The following is a 20,615-nucleotide window of genomic DNA, read 5'->3' as shown; positions in this document are numbered from 1 at the left end:
AATATCTTTGCCTTAGAATTAAATTTTATGAACTTTCTTTTGCTTTGTTGGATTGTAATATTTATGTGGCTCTTCCTTTATTTTCTTTCCATGTCGATTTTCACAAGAGTCTGTGGATGTGCAGACTTTTGCTTCTTTTCCTCTTCATAATTCCATTTGCCCTCTGGGACTGGTGCCAAACATAAAACAAAAACATCACAGAGCAGTTTTGATCAATCCCAGTCATTAATCTGTGAAAAAAAAGAATGCTGCTCATTCTAGCCCTTAAGTTCCCTGACCTGCCTTCTGTCAAAGATTCTCCTGTACACATTGTACAAACGTTTAATGCCAATCATGTTGAGACTTGACCTTTGAAAATATAAATGAAGCCAAGCAAATAATAAAAACACAGACAATATTTGCTGTAATTAGCTCAGCTCCCAGTGATGGAACCTTTGGAACATTCTGACAAATGATATTAGAAAAATAAAACAATACATATTCTATCAGTGCAAAAATATACTCATTACACATTATATATCATTTGTATTATGCTCCATTTATATGTATATGTGTACATTACATTATATATTTTATCATTATCTAATATATAAAATGGCACATGTAGTGTATCACGTATTATATGGGTGTGTAGACAAACTATTTGTAATGTCTTCAAATGGTTTAAAGCTTCAACAAATACTGAGGATTGAAATAAATCAATACCAATGTATCTGAGATGGTAACTGATGTTTTAAAAATCCATTTGTGGGATGTGGGCATATTGACTGGGTTACCATTTATTGCCCATCCCTAATTGAGAAGGTGGTGGTGAGCTGCCTTCTTGAACCACTGCAGTCCATGTGCTGTAGGTTGACCCTCAGTGCACTTAGGGAGGGAATTAGGGAGGACTTTGCCCCAGTGACAATGAAGGAACAACAATATATTTCCAAGTCAGGATGGTGAGTGGCTTGGGAGGGGAACTTGCAGGTGGTAAAGTCATCATGCATTCTGTCCTTGCTCTTCTAGTTTGACAGAAACCATTGGTCTGAAAGGCCTTACTGATGGCACCTTGATGGGTTACTGCAATATATATTGTGGGGTGCCATACACGGCTCCTAGTTTATTTAAATGGTGGAGGAAGTAAACGTTTAATTTGTTTTAAATTGAATAAACTGCCGATCAAAAAAGCTAAGACAACAAGGTGCAGGGCTGGATGAACACAGCAGGCCAAGCAGCATCATAGGAGCAGAAAGGCTGACGTTTCGGGCCTAGACCCTTCATCAGAAAAGGGGGAAGGGAAGGGGGTTCTGAAATAAATAGGGAGAGAGTGGGGGGCGGATAGATGATGGATAGAGGAGAGGATAGGTGGAGAGGAAACAAACAAGTCGAAGAGGCGGGGATGGAGCCAGTAAAGGTGAGTGTAGGTGGGGAGTTAGGGAGGGGATAGGTCAGTCCAGGGAGGACGGACAGGTCAAGGGGGCGGGATGAGGTTGGTCAGTAGGAGATGGAGGTGCGGCTTTAGGTGGGAGGAAGAACAGGTTAGGGAGGCAGGGACGAGCTGGACTGGTTTTGGGATGCAGTAGGGGGAGGGGAGATTTTGAAGCTTGTGAAATCCACATTGATACCATTGGACTGCAGGGTTCCCAAGCGGAATATGAGTTGCTGTTCCTGCAACCTTCGGGTGGCATCGTTGTGGCACTGCTGGAGGCCCAGGATGGACATGTCGTCTGAGGAATGGGAGGGGGAGTTGAAATGGTTCGCGACTGGGAGGTGCAGTTGTTTATTGCGAACCGAGCGTAGGTGTTCTGCAAGGCGGTCCCTGAGCCTCCGCTTGGTTTCCCCAATGTTGAGGAAGCCACACCGGGTACAGCGGATGCAGTATACCACATTGGCAGATGTGCAGGTGAACATCTGCTTGATGTGGAAAGTCTTCTTCGGGCATTGAGATCAAAAAAGCTGCATTGTTTGAGATGGTGTTGCACATTGTCTACTATTCAAATAACACCTATTTTAACACCTTAATTCTCACAGAGAAATTAATTCTTTAATATTTCATGCCTCAAGCTAGAACACAGTTGGGTATATGTGTGATTCAACTTGATCTTTCATCTCAACAACACATCTAAAAAGAAGCACATGGGTTTATATAGTAGCTCAGGACGTTCTAAAGTACTACAAACTGAATGAAGTATGTTCTGAAGTGTCAATATTTAGAATAACAGGAAGCACAGCAACATCCACAATGTGGCACTGGCCAGGTTATTTATTGGGCTGGTGTTGGTGGATGGATAAGGTCTTACTCTTTTTTGGACCATGTCACAACAAAAAAATTATGCCCCCCGCCCCTAGAAAGCACATGGAGCTTAGATTAAAGTCTCACTCATGTTATGGCTAAATTTAAACAGTTGACAGCAACATCCCAAAATGAATTTTTAAAAAAATTAAAATCCTCTATCTTCATTCCTGAGATTGATTTACTAGAGATTTTATTTTCAAAAAAGATTTTTCTCAAAAATTCAATCTGACAAAATTATGATGAAACAAGCCAGCCAAATCTCTTGAGTTAGTAAGTGAAGTATTTTAACTTTTAAAACTCACTCAGTTAAAAGTATAAAACATTAAAAAGTAAACTCTACCCTGAATCCCATGACATATGATATATACACTAGCAAGAAAGCAAACGGAATCTAGTCCAGATTGGGATGAGATGGAATGGGAAAATGTTCAAGTCTGTCGCAAAAGAATTATACATTCCGAATTATTTTAGGTATCTGGAAGACCAGGAATGGTGCAACCCATTGTAAGTTAATTGTTAATTTGAAGATAGTCTCTTTTAAACTGCAATTAGTGCTTATTTTCCCATGTGGAAGCTATGACACTTCAGGTTCCCTCTGTTTGAAAATTCTCTCTCTCAGTAATGTATTCCACTGAGGTGATATGGGCTAAAGGTAGTGTCCGAGCCTTAAAAAGAAATAGCTGTGGCAAAAATGCTGTCGATTGCATTATGCAACCATTCTTGCAGTTAATGTCCTCTACACCAATAGACAGGCTAGATCATAGCTTTTCACAAGAGGGAGTTTCAGTCATTTGATACCTGAAAATTGGCACACAATGGAGACACATTATTTTATTTTAACAAAACAGTTTCAATCACCCATTGTTAAGATGCCATTGAAATAGAAGGAACGTTTCATACCGTGTTTTTGACTTTGCCTTGTGGACGCTAGCTCCAGGGAATGAAGACTGAGTTAGTAAGAGTGAAATTCTCAGCCTCTGAATCTCAAGGGCAGGATTTTCCTCCAAACATCTTTTGTCTGTACTTGTGTTCTCAGCATCTTCCCTCCCTTCCAGTGTTCTGTTAGATTCCCTTTGTCCTCAACTTGCGCCCAACTTGTCTTCACAATCACCCTTCATTCTCCATAACTTTTAACATTTCTGGTGCGGTATCACCAAACACAACTGCCCCTCCCTTCTCATTCAACATTCTGAAAGGATAATTCTCTCCTTGACCACTGGGCATGAGCTTAATGTTCATCCTCTAAGGGTGGGGACCCGAAAAGGCAACAGCAGAAAACTGGTTTGTGGCAAGTTGAAGTCAACGTTTCACTGGGTTTTAGTTTCCAAGGTGTGAAATATTTTTATTATATTTTTGACAATAAAGACTTGACAGGCTGTTGGGTCTCTTCCGGACAGTATGATTCTGTGAAATCAACTTAAATCATGAGTGAGGTGATCAAAATAAGTCCCAAAAAAGAACTCAACTTCCGTGGTCTTCAGTGGATAAATGCTCAAACATAATGAAAGGTCTGGCTTGGTGTCATGACTATATTGTTTTATGCTGAAACCATGTATCAATTTCACTCATTTGTCATAAGAGATAACAAGGTGTAGAGCTGGATGAACACAGCAGGCCAAGCAGCATCAGAGGAGCAGCTGTGTTCATCCAGCTCTACACCTTGTTATCTCAAATTCTCCAGCATCTGCAGTTCCTACAATCTCACTCATTTGTCATTTGTCATTTGTCCCAGCAAGTTAACACATTTCAGACTTGACACTGAGTAATGATTCTGATTTTCTTCTTTCTAGCCACTTTGTTCTTTTATAGCTTCTATCATCATCTTAGCTTGCTTTGTGCCATCACGCCTCTTGTCAATTAATCTCTCCTGCCTTCCTCCAATCTCAGACCTTATTTTTTGTTATATCCCTCCCTTCTATCCCTACTTATAACTTTAATTTTAAATTCATTCATGGGATTGTGGGTGTAGTTAACTAAACCAGCATTTATTACACATCCCTAACTGTCCAGGGGGCAGTTAAGAGTCAACCATGTTGCTGTGGGTCTGGAGTCACACATAGGCCAGACCAGGACAGCAAATTTCCTTTTCTAAAGGATATTAGTGAACCGGGTTGGTTTTCCCCCTCAATTGACAATGGTCTCATGGTCATTGTTGGACTCTTAATTCTAGGTTTTCATTGGATTTGAATTCCACCATCTGCCATAGTGGAATTCAAACCCCAGCCCTTAGAACATTGCCTGGATTTCTGGCTTAATACTCTTGTGACAATACCTTTAGATCACTACATTCTCAAGGAGTAAGACTTCTAATTTGGAATATTTCTAATTATGTTAAATGCTGAAAAAGTGATTGAACTGGAATATTGGGGAGAATTGTGTACACTCCCTGGCGGTGACTTTATTGGGGGTGGACATTTAATTAGCATGGAGGGTGCAGTTTCACTGCCCTCCTAACACCTTGTTTAAGGTTCGAGGGGGATTTTCCTGTGGACAGTCTTGCCATCCTGCCATCAACTAAGGCTTTAAATGGGCAAAACTAGAGGGCATAGATTTAAAGTGAGAGGGTAAAGATTTAAACGGGACCTAACGGGCAACTTTTTCATGCAGAGGATGTGCAAGTATGGAACGAGCTGCCAGAGGAAGTGATGGAGGCTGGTACAATTTCAACATTTAAAAGGCATCAGGATAGGAATATGAATACAAAGGGTTTAGAGGGATGTGAGCCAGCTGCTGGCAAATGGGACTAGATTAGCTTAGGATATCTGGTTGCTGTGGACGAGTTGGAACAAAGGGTTTACTTCCATGTTGCACAGCTGTATGACTATGACTCTAATTATCATGAGTAAGTAGAGATTGGCAGAGATTGACTAGTTTCTGTGATCAGTGGCATAATGATTAATGGGGATGGGATGGATAAGAATTCAAGTAAAGGCATGAGTATGATCATATTGAATGAGCAGCAATCTTGAAGAGTTGAATGGCGTCCTCTTGTTCCAATGTTCCGAAATGAAAATCGGTAGAGAATTTAACCACAGAGTAATGAAATAATGGAATAAATTAGAAGTGAGGGCATTAAAGAAAGGAATGTTTGTGAATTTTAGGGCCAATGAGTTGCATGTTTCTGTGGGCTATAGTTAAAGATGAAACTGTGAAAACAGAAAAGCTTGGATGTTGAGAATTTTTTCTTCAACAACCAAATATCATGAACCATTAAATCACACACTGATAAACATGTCAATTACACATTATTGGGTTAATAAGATCTAATCCATTCTGTTACACTTCATCAGGAATTGTGCGCAGTTTGCTACATCAATCAGTCAGAGCTTCATAACTCACTTTAGCTTTCTCACAAGAAAATGTCTCTTTATGCTTCTTGTTATAAATCTCACGCCTTTCAGGAGCTGTCCACGGGATAAAGTGCTGAACTACAACTGCCATTCATTGTCAAGCTGCTCTGTTTGAAGACCTGCTGATATCTTTGTCTAGCATCATTTTGACTTGTTTCATGGATCTGACCTCCTACCTTGACATGATATTTTTAGCACCGTGTAATAATGACTGTGTAGATGAGACTTTAATGAACTTACCTTTATGAGATTTCAATGAGAGCCAGACTGATGAAGGATTTGCATCTGAAATGTTGACCATTCTGTTCTCTTTACATTTGCTGGTAGAAATATCAATGTATGTATCCAATGCTTTCTGTTTATATATACAAAAATAAAATAAAATCATGTTATCTTGCTTCAAATTCTTTCAGCTCAGATGGTCCCTTTGTGTGTTTTTATTCTACATGTCTTCTCCTACCTCTTTTCACTGGAACCTTTTCAGAACAGAAATAGATTTTGGTGCGTGGCAGATACCTGACAACAAAACAAAAAAATGACACAACCCATTTTAAAATCTTCACAAGCAATTATCTAGCCAAGGACTTTTTGATTTTGTTTCCAGGACCATAGGACACAGGAACAAAGGAACAGGAGCAGGCCATTCAGCCCCTCAAGCTGTAGGATTGAGCAAAAATCTTCATCATCTAAAATACTGAACAAAACACTGAAATTTTCAAAACTTTTAGAAGGGAAATTAAAGCTGGACTGAGTTCTGTGGAAAATACACAAACATAACTCACAGAATGGAGATGGCTATCTGGAACCATTGTTCAGCCTGGAATTCCAAATTACATCTCTCTAAGAGGTCAATCAATTGAAACTAAATTTCATACTTTGGGCTACCCAGCACAGACAGTATGGAGCCTGCAGAGATACTGGACATTCAACCTCACTCAAAATCCATTTACGCATACTCTAACCATTGGAAAGCCAACTGACTTCAGAAGGAAACACCAGAAACACGATGGAAACAGGGATTTGAGGGGAGATAACAGGGCACACAGTCTGTACAACTGCCAGGCCTGATTTCACCTGAGAGACGCTTTTCAACAACAAGCTTCTGCACAAATAGCTTCCCCACAGGCTCCAGACCCAACAAGCAGCTTCGGGGCCAGGAATCACACAGGCCAAACCAACAGCATGATCAGAACAAACAACATCCGAGAGAGGGGAAGCCAACCAAGTACTATCCAAACAAGGGCTTCCAGACACAGGCCTGTTCTGAGTCAAGAGAACCAACAGCAAAAACCTCAGCAACCAGACACACTTTAAAACTATGCTTTCCTCAGTGGTGAGCTGAAACTCCTAAGATCTCAAATTTCTGCCCTCTGTATAATTGATAGTGTTAATTTACTGTTTCGTTTTTTTCACCTGTATTTCTTGTATTATACTTACCTTTTTTGTATTTAAATAAACTCAGAGATTCTTTTGCCCTGAAACACCTGTCTACTGCCTTCTTCATTTCACATTCCTAAATAAATCCAGTGTTTACAGCCAAGGATCTCAGGGTGATTTGAAGTGCCTAAAATCATCAAATTACTCAGTACAAAGAAGAATCTTACAAGCCTACTCTGCCATTTAATAAGATCATGGCTGGTGTGTAGCTGAAATCCATCTGCCTGCCTTGGGCTCATATCCCTTGATACTCTTGCTTAATAAAAAATTGTCTGTCTCAGATTTAAACTTAACATTTGAATTAGTATTGACTGCCATTTGCAGAAGGGAATTTCAACCTTCCACTACTCTTTGTGTGTAGAAATGCTTTCTAATATCTCTCCTGAAATGGTCTGGCCCTAATTCTTAGACTGTGCCCTGGTTATAGAATCTTCAGCCTGTGGAAATAGTTTACCTTTATCTATCCTTTCTTTCCCTGTTTATATCCTGAAAGCTGCGATTAGGTCACCCATTAACCTTCTAAATTGTAGAGAATAAAGGCCTAATTTGTTTAATCTTTCCTCACAACTTAACTCCTGATGTCTAGGTGTCATCCTTGTAAACCTGCATTGAACATTCACATCCTTGCTCAGGTGTGCTGCCCAGATCTGCTCACAGTACTCTAAGTGGGATTCAACTAGGGTTTTCTAAAACTGCAACATCAGCATTCATATCCTCCAGACCATTAGAAATGAAGGCCAGCATTTAATGAGCCTTCTTCACTATTTTCTGCACCTGGAATTTTAAAGAGCTATGTACATGAATTCCCAAATCTTATTGAACGTCCACTGTATTTAACATTGTCCTTTTTTAAAAAAAATACTCTGATTGATCCTTCATTGGTCTGAAATGGATAACCTCACACTTGCTTATGTTAAAATCTATCTGTCACAGATTTGCCCATTCACCTAATCTATCAATATCTTGTTTTAATTTTCTGCTTTGCCAGCACTGTCTATAATACTGCCCATTTTGATGTTCTCACTTAGGCATTTTTTAAATTCACTCAAGAGATGTGGACATGGCTGGCTGCCAACGTTTATTGGTCATCCCTAGATGCCCTTGAGAAGGTGGTGATGAATTACTTTCTTGAACTGCTGCAGTCCATGTGTTACAGGTAGACCATGGATGCCCGTAGGGAGGGAATACCAGAAATTTGCCCCAAAGGCAGTGAAGGAACAGTGGATATTTCCAAGTCAGGGTGGTGTGTTGCTTGGAGGGGAACTTGTAGGTATTGGTGCTCCCATGTATCTGCTGCCTTTGTCCCTCTACATGGAAGTGGTTGTGGGTTTGGAAGGTGCTGCCTGAGGATCTTTGGTGAATTTCTGCAGTGCATCTTGTAGACAGTACACACTGTGGCTACTGATCGTCGGTGGTGGAGGGAGTGGATGTTTATAGATGTGATGCCAATCAAGTGGGCTGTTTTGTCCTGGATGGTGTCAAGTTTCTTGAGTGTTGTTGAGGCAGCAAATTGTGGGCAATAAAAACCAAAAGAACTGCGGATGCTGTAAATCAGGAACAAAAACAAAGTTGCTGGAAAAGCTCAGCAGATCTGGCAGCATCTGTGAAGGAGAAAGCAGAGTTAACGTTTCCGGTCCAGTGACCCTTCCTCAGAACAGAAATTGTGGGCAATGCTGAGCCTACTTATGATCGAAACCTCCAATGTCTGATCCACAGAATCAACCACAAATGTTGAATTCTGATCTCAAGTTTACAACTCCTTCATTTTGAAAGTGAATCTTCAAACATGTAACAGACCTGCAACAATACAGATCATACTTTGACTTTTTTATATACGTGTTATCTGTGTCCAATTTTCAAATTTGCCTTTATGCTTCAACTGATAACTGTCATCTTTTCTAACTGAAATAAGAACAGAAAGAGCTGGAGAAACTCAGCAGGTCTGGCAGTCTCTGTGAAGACAGAAACAGTGTTATTGTTCTGAGTCAAATATGACATTTCTTTCGATTTTTTTTTCTGAAATTCATTCATGGAATGAGGGTGTCACTGGCTAGGGCAGCGGTTATTGTCTGTCACTAATTACCCAAAGGGCAGTTAAGTGCCAACTACATTACTGTGAGTCTGGAGTCACATTCAGGTCAGGTCAGGTAAGGATGGCAGATTTCCTTCCCTAAAGGAAATGAGTGGACCAGATGAGTTTTTCCTTGACAATGGTGTCATGGTCATTTTTAGACTTTTAATTCCAGGTATTTTTGTTTTCAATCAAACTTCATCATCTGTTGTGGTGAGATTCAATCCAGGGTCCCCAGAACATTACCTGGGTTTCTGAATTAACAGTCCAGTGATAATATCACAATGTCAATGCCTTCCTGCATTTTGTTTTTGTGGTTTTTTTCATGAACTATTTTCCAGCAATTTACAATTAATTTTTAATCCTTACATGCTCAGCCTGCAGTCTTGTCTCCCAACATGACACATATCCATCCTGCCTCCTCGTCTTCTTACTGTCTCAGAACCAACTTCCTCACTGTTAATTCCTGTCCCATTTTAGCCCAATTTTTACAACTTTTGACACTCACCACTGGACATTAATTCTGACAAACCTTTAACCTTGTCACAGAAACTTCCTTGGATTAAATTCCATTTGCCCTGGGTTTTGGCTCGTTCAAGCATCACTGGAAACTTCTGTGTCACTGATCTTAAAGTCCCAAAGTATGTCAGCTAAGTGTATAGTTTATTTAAATGATAGGCTCTTCAGTACAGTGGCAGTCTTCTGTGTTGCACTACATATGATTGGCCACTCATGTTGGAGCAGTGTACACTAATCCTATGGAGACCTCTTTCTCCACACACTTTAAAATATTCCATCCTAGTTTTTTTTTTCCATTTTATTGTGTCCATTTAGTCCCACTCTCTGATTCCTATCCTTTCAACCATCCTCTTTCATATTTCACTTTCATTACTTTGAGCTATGACCTTCACAACAAGTGACATTTTACCAAGCATTCTGAGAGAGTTGAAACATATCGCTTGCATTTTATTTCCTTCATCCACAGGCTTGGTGATTTGCTCAGTTTGATTAAATTAGTTAAGCATGACCTGCACTTTATAACTGTCTGTGGGCAATCCCTGATTAGATTGGACCTGCCCAGATTTTCACTAAGGAGTTTACTAAATCAACCTGCTCAGAGATGTTACTATACACTTCTAGAGAACATGAGAGTTGAAACTTGGACACCTGGCTTAGAGATGGGGATTAAGAGCATTCTGGGTCTACCAACAGCACAGGGACTGCAGTGGTTCAAGAAGGCAACTGACTACCACCTCCTCAAGGACAACTAGGGACAGACACTATAGGCTGGCCCAGCACTTAGGAAAGGGAGTTATATGCCACAATAGGTTTAGGGAGCTTTAGAAAGTGGACAGCTGAAGACAGGATGATCAGTTGTGAAGCAATTAAAATAATGGCTCATCAAGATGTTAGAATTGGGAGAACACAGACATCTTGGAGGACGATGGATTTGTTATCAACAACAACACTAGTTTTTAGATAGCACATTTAATGCAGAGAAATGCCTTGAGGATTTTCACAGGCAAACTTGGTTTGTGCCATTGACCTTTACAAATCTCAATTAATGTTTTGCAATACGGTGTGTGGGTAGAACAATACAAGCAAATTAAGATTGCCTGGGCATCGGGGTGGGGGCAATGTCACTAAGCTAGCGATCCTGCAAATCCCAGCTACTGCTCTAGGGATGAGTTCAAATCCCCCCATGACGGCTGATGGAATTTAGATTCAATTAATAAATCTGGAATTAAAAGCTAGTGTACTTGTAGCCATGACAAGCCCAAGATTTCACTAATGTCCTTGGGGGAGTGGGAAACCTAAAACTCTTCCCTGGTACATGTGATTCCAACAATACAGTTGGCTCTTAAAAGGCTTAACAACTCACCAGTTTTATCAAATCACTATGAAGCCTAAAAGAAGGAATTAAACTAGAAACCCGGCATCAATTGAGGCAGCAGAAACGACGTAACAGACCCTGCTGCATCCATCCTCTTACAAACATCTTGGATCCAATTGTGAGAGCTGTCCAACACAGACGGCTCAGGAGGAGTTAAAATGTAGAATTGTGTTCCAGTTTGGCCTTCAAATTTACTGCTGAACACTGGTAATCATGATTGTTATCGATATATCGGGCTATGACTTATAGTTACATTAGTGAAGGGTGAATCTTCATGTGTTCATGTGAGTCTTCCAGGATAGATTATTCCTATTGCTTCCACACTGTGTTATTTATGCTCTGTAATGTGCAGTTCTGTGCTATCATTGTAAGTTTACTGCTGGGTCCTGAAGCGTTATACAACACCCTTCACCTCCAGCAGTGTAGCTACAGGTGTGGAGATAACCTTGAGAACAGGAGTGGAGATAACCTACAGATCCAGATTAAGGATCAGAGCAGTCAGCATATCAAAAGGAATAATTTCCTGGCCAACTATGAAGAATTGGAATTCAGGGAAGAGGTAGCCTCTGCCAGGAACTGGTGGGAACAAAATCTAACAGACAGTTAAGTCTTGAGACGGAGATTGGTCATTGGAGAAGACAAGGAGGGAGGTTTAAAGTGTCCATGTAACATGCAAGCTAACTCTTGGCCAGAGGGCTGGGGTTCAAGTCCCACTTACTCCAGAGGTGTGCAATAACATTTTTAAAAAGATTGATCAGACAATATGTTCAAACCCTTAATAACTTTTAAGATTTTTTTTCCACAACCATTAAAAACCCAAGTGCCAGGAATGACTATGAAATCAGTTGGTGGGGGTGGTACGAACAAAATAAAATTGTTCACCAGCCTGTTATTGCTCTCTTCCATAATTCCAAAAGTTGTTATACAATATTGTTGTGTTTCTCACATCTTCTCATATATTTTTGCTGAATGAAACAGTGAGCTTGGGCCACATATTTGCCAAGACTTTGTACCACATAATTAACAGATGGTGACTGGTTTTCTGAGTCTGTTCTTTTCTTGTAGCCTTGCCTCAAGAACCGAGCTCTTTAACTCCCCAGTGTGTTGTAGATTCTTTTGCATGCTTTGTGTGGTAAAATTGTGAATAGTTTTTCAACATGCTACATCCAGTACTACCATAAATAAAATGCTGACCATATTGGTGAAATGAATGAGAGTGTGTGCTTTGGGATTATGTTAACACTTTTGATAGGAAATTTTTAAATTCATTTTTGTGGGATGTGGGCATCACTGGCTGGGCCAGTACTTATTGTCCATCCCTAGTTACCCTTGAGATGGTGATGGTGAGCTACCTTCTTGAACTGCTGCAGTTCATGTGCTGTGGGTTGACCCACAATGTGCCTTAGGGAGGGAATTCCAGGATTTTAACCCAGTGACACTGAAGGAACAGTGGTATATTTCCAGATCAGGATGATGAGTGGTTTGGAGAGGAACTTACAGGGGGTGGTGTTCCCAAGTATCTGTTGACCTTGTCCTTCTAGATGGAAGTGGGTTTTGAAGGTGCTGTCTGAGGATGTTTGATGTTCTGCAGTTCATCTTGCAGATAGTACACACTGCTGCTACTGAGAGTCTATGATGCTTGTAGATGCGTTGCCAATCAGGTGTGCTGTTTTGTCTTTGATGGTGTCAAGCTTCTTGAGTGTTGTTGGAGCTACGCACACCCAGGCAGGTGGGAAGTATCCCATCATACTCCTGATTTGTGTCTTGTAGGTAGTGGCCAGGATTTGGTGGGGTCAGGAGGTGAGTTACTCACCGCAGTGTTCCTAGTTTCAGACCTGCTCTTGTAACCACTGTGTTCATGTGGTGAGTTCAGTTGAGTTTCTGGTCAACGGTAAGTCCCAGGATGTTGATAATGGGGGATTCAGAATTTCAAGGGGTGGTGTTTAGATTGTTTCTTATTGGTGATGGTCATTACCTGGCATTTGTGCGGCACAAATGTTTATGCCACTTGTCAGTCCAAGCCTGGATAGTGTACAAATCTTGTTGCATTTGAACATGGACTGCTTCAGTATTTGAGGAGTCATGAATGGTGCTGAACATTGTACAATCATTAGCAAACATCCCCACTTCTGACCTTATGACAGAAGGAAAGTCATTGATGAAGCAGCTGAAGATGGTTGGTTCCAGGACACTACCCTGAGGAACTCCTACAGAAATGTCCTGAGCTGAGATAACTGACTGCCCACAACCACGACCATCTTCCTATGTGCCAGGTATGACTCCAACCACCAGAGAGTTTGCCCCTGATACCCATTGATTGCAGTTTTGCTGGGGCTCCTTGCCGCCACACTCGATCGAACACAGTCTTGATGTCAAGAATTCACAGTCTCACCTCTCTTCTGGAATTCTGTTCTTTTGTCCATCTTTGAACCAAAATTGTAATGAGGTCAGGAGTTGAATGGCCCTGGCAGAACCCAAACGGGGCAGCACTAATGTAGGGGAAAACATTTATGGTGTACGACTTTATGCAACAATCCTGAATGAGTCATAGGGCACTCCTCCACTATGTTATTGTCACACAGTTACAATAATCCCAAATAACACTGTGAATGAACACTCAATAACTTGCATGATTCACCGTCCTTTTTGAATCACAGCTTGAACAGCATTGAAGGAAGCTATGCACCCTACTGGGTTACAATGGAGAATTTGTAAATAATTATTTGTGGCATTGCAAACCTTTATGTCCCTGTCTCTTTGTCCCTCTTCCACTTACAGATGTATTGTTAAAATGAATCAATTACTGACAGTTGTAAGAAGGTTTTTATTTCTTATCCCTACAGACAAGTTTGTGGGAAAGTCATCTTTTCAAAAACAATGCCCTGATTTTGACAATAATCCAAAATACTCATTAGGTAACCCAGACATATTGCGTATGTAACAAATTAACTGGAGAGCTGTGAAATCTAATCAGAGGATCCTGATCAAAGGATGAGAGACAGATTTAATAAACACTCAAAAGGAGCAACCTCGACTGGAAAGTAAATTAAAGGAGAGCCAAGAAAGAATTGGATATTAAAGCAACTTACAAGAGCTTAATTCATATGCATTGTCACATCATCCTAAAGAGATATATTTGCAGTCTTGGGACTTCACGGATTATTTGTCATTCTCATATTAGGCTATAACTTATTAGCCTCACAACATTATACTTGGAGCCTATTGGGCAGGGCAAAGTTCCAGATCTGATGTAAATACAAGAAACAAGATTTTGTCAAAAGGTGTCTGTACTGTTCTATTCATAGAAATGCAAATGTAAAAGGCACAAAGTGCTTTGTGAAACAAAAGTAGAAATTGCTAGAGGAGGAGAGGAAGGAGGGGGAAGGAGGAGGGATGGTGTGTTCTTCATAGTGAGTCTCTGGATAGTGGACACTGTGGACATCTTGTCGGCTGCTGGAGAAGACAAGAGGGAGACGGTCATAACTGAGGAATAGAATGTGTTCCTCGTTAATATTCAATGCCCTCAGGGTGGAGAAGACAGCAGAGGAACTCGACAGTGAACAATGACTCTTACTTGGCAGGACCTCGAGATTTCAGCATCTCTTCCCTGGATCTCACCGGCCAGTGTCACGAACCTCATCTCGTGCGGGATTGAGGAGCAAAATGTCAAACACTCCAGCACCTGTCCTGAGTCTTCCACCCTGCTCCTGGAATGACAGATAGGGAGGGAGGGAGATGTAATCAGACTACTCTGTTGTTAGTGCTTGCACAGGGTTGCGGGGAGATCGTATTGATTTTATTTTTTTCATTTATTGTGGTCATATGTACCTAGATAGAGTGAAAAGCACTGTTTTGCAAGCAGTACAGACAGATCATAGCAAAGAAGGACATAAAGATCACAGGGTGCTTCGACAGAGCAGGACATAAAGGTTACACTGCAAGGGAGGTGCACAAAGCAAGATCAATAATAACATGATCAACATTATTTAAAGTTAGGGAGCCCATTCATCAGTCTAATAACAACAGGGAAGAAGCTGTTCTTGAACCTGTTGATGCGACCCAAGTGAGTGAGTAGCCAGTGCAAAGAGAAGACAGGTTAGTGTGTGACAAGAGCAGGTGAGGGAAGTTGTTGCAGTCAGTAGTGAGAGTGGAAGGGCATGAGTCTTGTGAGAGTTTCAGCACTGGCAGACATAGAGTGAGTGTGAGGTAGTAGCAGGAAGACGGTGTGTAGCACTGACCCAGCTGGAGTGGAGAAGTTCATCACTATCTTTCTGTATTGCTGGACCATGTAGACTGCAACATCAGACAAGAGCAGCTGAGTCCGATGTCAGACCTCCTCAGGTAGTCCTGTGAGAAGAGGATAGCACTCCTTTGTATCAACCCATCTATCAAGACCGACGAAGAAGACATCAACTTCCCCTTTGATCCTGTGCCTCGGGTAAATGGTTGGATCCATTCAAGGCTCCTCCAATCACCAGAGTGTGACCATGTGCACAACAGCTTGTTAGAAACAATGCTGTGACCAGAGATGCCAGTGTGTTCTTAAATATCCTGGATTAGCAAATGGGAAAATCAAGCCAGCATTGGACGACAGAAGTGTCATAGACATACAGCAGGTAGTAAATACGGTGAATAGGGTGCAGAGGAGATTTACCAGGATGCTGCCTGGACTGGAGGGCAGGTCTTATGAGGAAAGGCTGAGGGAGCTAGGGCTTTTCTCATTGGAGCGAAGAAGGATGAGAGGTGACTTGTTAGAGGTGTACAAGATGATGAGAGGCATAGATAGAGTGGATAGTCAGAGACATTTTCCCAGGGTGGAAATGACTATTATGAGGGGGAATAATTTTAAGGTGATTGGAGGAAGGTATAGGGGAGATGTCAGAGATAGGTTCTTCACACAGACAGTGGAGGGTGTGTGGAATGCGCTGCCGGCAGTGGTAGTGGAGTCAGATACTTTAGAGACTTTTAAGTGACTCTTGGATAGACACATGGAGGATAGTAAAATGTAGGGTATGCAGGGTAGTTTGATCTTAGAATAGGATAATAGATCGGCACAACATCGTGGGCCAAAGGGCCTGCGCTGTTCTGTGTTGTTCTATGTTCTATGAAACAGGAAAAAAAGAGAATTTTCTGGGGAAACTCAGCAAGTCTGGCAGGATCTGTGAAGAGAGAAAGCAAAGTTAACATTTCCAGTCCAGTGACCCTTCTTCCAAACAGAGCTCAGAACTGAAAACACAGTTATGGGAGGGTTTGGCATATTACCACCAAAAAAACCCTCACTGGGACTTCTGGTGAGAAACTGTCTATGAGGCTGGAAGAAAATGACACTTTGCCAAAATCTGGGAAGAGGCAGCCCTCTGTATTGTTAATGTCCTAATCTAGAGTTCACAAATGTTAGACATTCACAATTAAATCCAATGGGGATTCAATGAAATATTCTTTCCCCAGAAAGTGGTTAGTATGTGGTACTGGCCACCACAGAAGTAGTTGAGGTGAGTAGTGCTGACAGCCCTATTGAGTAAGAGGGAGTAGGGAATGGAGAGAAATGCTGATGAAGGGAGTTACAGCGGAGAGGGAGGAGGTTCCAGTGGATCATAGAAGTGAGCTTTGAGTTTTCAGACGAAATGGCCTGTTGTTCTGTGTGGACACATAACTTAAATCAACATAACTCAAATCAGATTGAAGCATTGAGTATAAGGAAGCTGTCCACTAGCACTTTCCCATTATGCTGATACGCACTCTCTTCTTTAAAGAGAACTTGCTTTGGTTAATTATTCATCATAGTTTCCAAGCTGAGCTCTAACATAATCAATTTATGTTCTCCTCAGCTGAGTATTAGTACATTAAATTGGTTTATTGAGTAACAATGAAACATAAATTAGCAAGAGAAGAACCAGCCAGCCAGAAAGGAGGATGAATATTGGTCTCTCTATCATTTATTTGCAGGCAAAAAGCATTCTAAATTGCTCCGGACCTAGAAACAGGCATTCTAATTGACATGCAATTCAACTCATGGCCTTCTCTCAGGATGTTAGTGGATACATTTTTCCAAAACCACAGCCAATGTCTTGTAACTGAACTTTATAAACTTAGATTTGATCAAAGGAAATGTGAAAGGAAAAACAATTATAGTACAAAACCAATGATGTCTGTCAAAATAAAAAAAGTAATAATTTCAGTGGGAAATTTGGATGATTTTTACATTAGAGTTTATTCACAAAATCGATAATAGTGCTGGACTTGATATCCTTTCAAAAGGAAATTGCTTGTTATTCACAGTTTGTTCTTTATAAATGAACGTCTTCAGAATCAATCTTTGCCAGCTCTTAATGTCTTCAGAGCTGATATTTATCGGTCTGTAATGTTTTTATCTAATCTTTTCTCCGATTCTAAGCAGCTTGAGAGATTTCAGAAAGACTTGTGTAAATTTGTCACTTACATATTGCTTACATACTGTTCTGTCAGTTAGTGCGCAGGCCAATCAGAAAAGTGAAGAGAGGATATGAATTTATATAGCACTTGCACGATGCGTGTCCTAAAGTACCTCTAATTAAATGTTTCTGAAGATTGATCATTGTCATCATGTAGGAGAGCTGGCAGCCAACATGCACACAACAGGCTCCTGTAAACAGAAATGTGATAAATAACTGGCAGATCTCCGTTACTTTTATGCTCAATAAAAATAAAACACTATGGATCCTAGAAATCTAAAATAAAAATAAAATGCTAGAGAAAATCAACAAGTCTGGCAACATCTGTGGAGAGAGAAACAGTTAACCTTTTGAGTCTGATATAACTTTCTTCAGAAGACCATAAGAAATAGAAAGAAAAGGAGGCCATTCGGTCCCTCAAGCTGCTCCTCCATTCAATCAGATCAAGGCCAATCCGACATTTCTCACATCCACTTTCATGCCCTTTCCTTATGATCCTTGATTTCTTGAGTAATCAAGAATCTATCCATCTCTGCCTTAAATATACACAAGGGCTCTGCTCCCACAGCTCTTTGTGGCAAGGACTTCTCAATACTGACAATCCTTAAATTGGTGCCCCTTTACTCTAAGATTATGTCCTCTTGGGAAAAACCCTCTCAGAATTTACCCTGTCAAGCCACTTTCAAATCCAACATGCTTCAATGAGATCAAGTCTCATTCTTCTAAATTCCAGTGAATAGATTCCCAACGTGTTTAACATTTGCTCATAAGACAATACCTCTATACTACAGATCATTTGAGCAAACCTTCGCTGAACCATTGCCTCAAAATAAAGGGAAGCAGATGTAGGACTGAGGTCAGGAGGAACTTCTTCACCCAAAGGGTTGTGAATCTGTGGAATTCCCTGCCCAGTGAAGCGGTTGAGTCTACCTCACTGAATGTTTTTAAGGCAAGGCTAGATAAATTTTTGAACAGTAAAGGAATTAAGGGTTATGGTGAATGGGTAGGTAAGTGGAGCTGAGTCTCAAAAAGATCAGCCATGATCTTATTAAATGGCGGGGCAGGCTCGAGGGGTCGAATGGCCTACTCCTGCTCCTAGTTCTTATGTTCTTATGAACTGCCTTCAATGAAATGATATCTTTCTTTACATAAGGGGACCAAAACTGCTCACAGTACTCCAGATGTGGTCTCACCAGCACCTTGTACAACTGCAGTAATGCTTTCCTACTCTTATACTCCTTGAAATAAGGGCCAGCATTCCATTAGCCTTCCTGATTACCTGCTGCCCCTGTATGCTAGCTTTTTGTTTGTCATACACAAGTCCCCCCAAGACCCTATGTGTTGCAACTTTCTGCAGTTTTTCTCCTTTTAAATAATACTCTGTTCTCTTGTTCTCCCTTCCAAAATGAAACAAATACATTTTCACACATCATCAGAACTGAAGGAACTCAAAACCTTACCTCTGTTTCTCTTTTCACAGGTCCTGACAGACCAGGTAAATTTCACCTGCATTTTCTGTTTTTATTTATTATTATGCTGTTTTTTGAGACAAATATTGGCCAGGTCTACGATTTCTCTTCAGGATAGTGTAGCGAGATCCATTGAAGTCTACCCAAGAGGGGGACGGAGCCTTGGTTGAATGTCTGATTGGAAATGTGGCACCTCTGACAATGTAGCACTTTGTTAGTGCAGAAAATGGTGTGGAGACTTCAGAATGTATTATCCAAGGAATAGAAAGTGCATGTGTATGACATTACGCTGGTGCAAGTGAAATATCCCACAAGTTTTGATATGTAAGCTACAATATTCAGCTTATCTGGAAAATGTACATCACAGCTTTATGGGGGAGGAAATAGGAAACTGTTATCTCCCAGGCAGGGAATAATTTATACATCTGTGAGGTATTTAATAGTGAGCTTCAATAGATGACAAGAAGAAAGGCGTTGAAAAAGGCCGCCACATTACTGCATGCGTGAACATGGGTCCATAAATTTCCATTAAAGAGAGTTCAAGAGACCATCAGTGGAGAAATAAGAACGTGATTGGGTTTGATTTAATGACTGCCAGCATAATTTAGCAATGATTTTGCTATGTAGCTCCAGATCCAGCTCCTATCAATATTTGTAATTGACGGTTGAACGAGCAGATAAATTGAACACTATGACATTTCCCAGAGTCCATCACCTCTGGGCAATTAGCCATTACTTGCTGACTGTAGCAAGTTCTCAGCAGCTTACTCCTTTGCGGTTTTGGGAAGGAAGCTCTTTAATGTTGTGTGATATGAAGCTATGGAGCCGAGAAAGATCCATTACTGTTCTTACAGTCTTTCTTGAGCTTGCCAACTTTGGCTTTCATGACAAATGGACAAAGAGATGACCATGAAACATCTCAATTCACAATCCGGTGGCAAGTTTCTGATCATGAAACAGAGTTATCAACAGTCCCATAAAAGTAGCAACAGCAAAATGGTCTTAGATTTTTACGTTTCACTTAGCTTTATTTTCCATTGAAAGCAGTGGAAGAAGCAAATCACGAAATGTGTAATGCAAGCTACCCACCACCCATTATCTACTTCACACTAATGCAACAAATGCCTTCTCAGGTTGCAGCTGAACCATTGGTAACACACATGATCTTGTCAAATTAACAGCAAATGCCAGAGCAATTGATGCCTGCACATCATTTTAATGAGTTATTGATGTAAGCTGTTATACATTTCTTTAAGAAATTCTGCTGGGTTCTCTGCTTGTGTTTCTGTTTGTCTCTTTAAGTTTTAACAACTTCATTGCTCTCTGTCACACTTGTTCCTTCTCTCTTCCACTGCTGCCTTTTCCTGTCTCTTGATCTGTCAGATAATCTGTTGTGGGGTAGTCTGTCGGATAGTGTGTTGTAGGGTAGTTTGCGGGCTAGGTTGTTGTGGGGAGGTTAGAACATAGAACATAGAACATTACAGCGCAGTACAGGCCCTTCCGCCCTCGATGTTGCGCCGATCTGTGAAACCAATCTGAAGCCCATCTAAACTAAACTATTCCGTCATCATCCATATGTTTATCCAATGACCATTTAAATGCCCTTAAAGTGGGCGAGTCTACTATTTTTGCAGGTAGGGCATTCCACGCCCTTACTACTCTCTGAGTAAAGAACCTACCTCTGA

The sequence above is a fragment of the Rhincodon typus genome, chromosome 12, assembly GCF_021869965.1.
Source record: "Rhincodon typus isolate 14 chromosome 12, sRhiTyp1.1, whole genome shotgun sequence".
NCBI lineage: Eukaryota > Metazoa > Chordata > Chondrichthyes > Orectolobiformes > Rhincodontidae > Rhincodon > Rhincodon typus.
The sequence above is the reverse complement of the archived record's forward strand: the minus strand, read 5'-3'. Positions refer to the sequence as shown.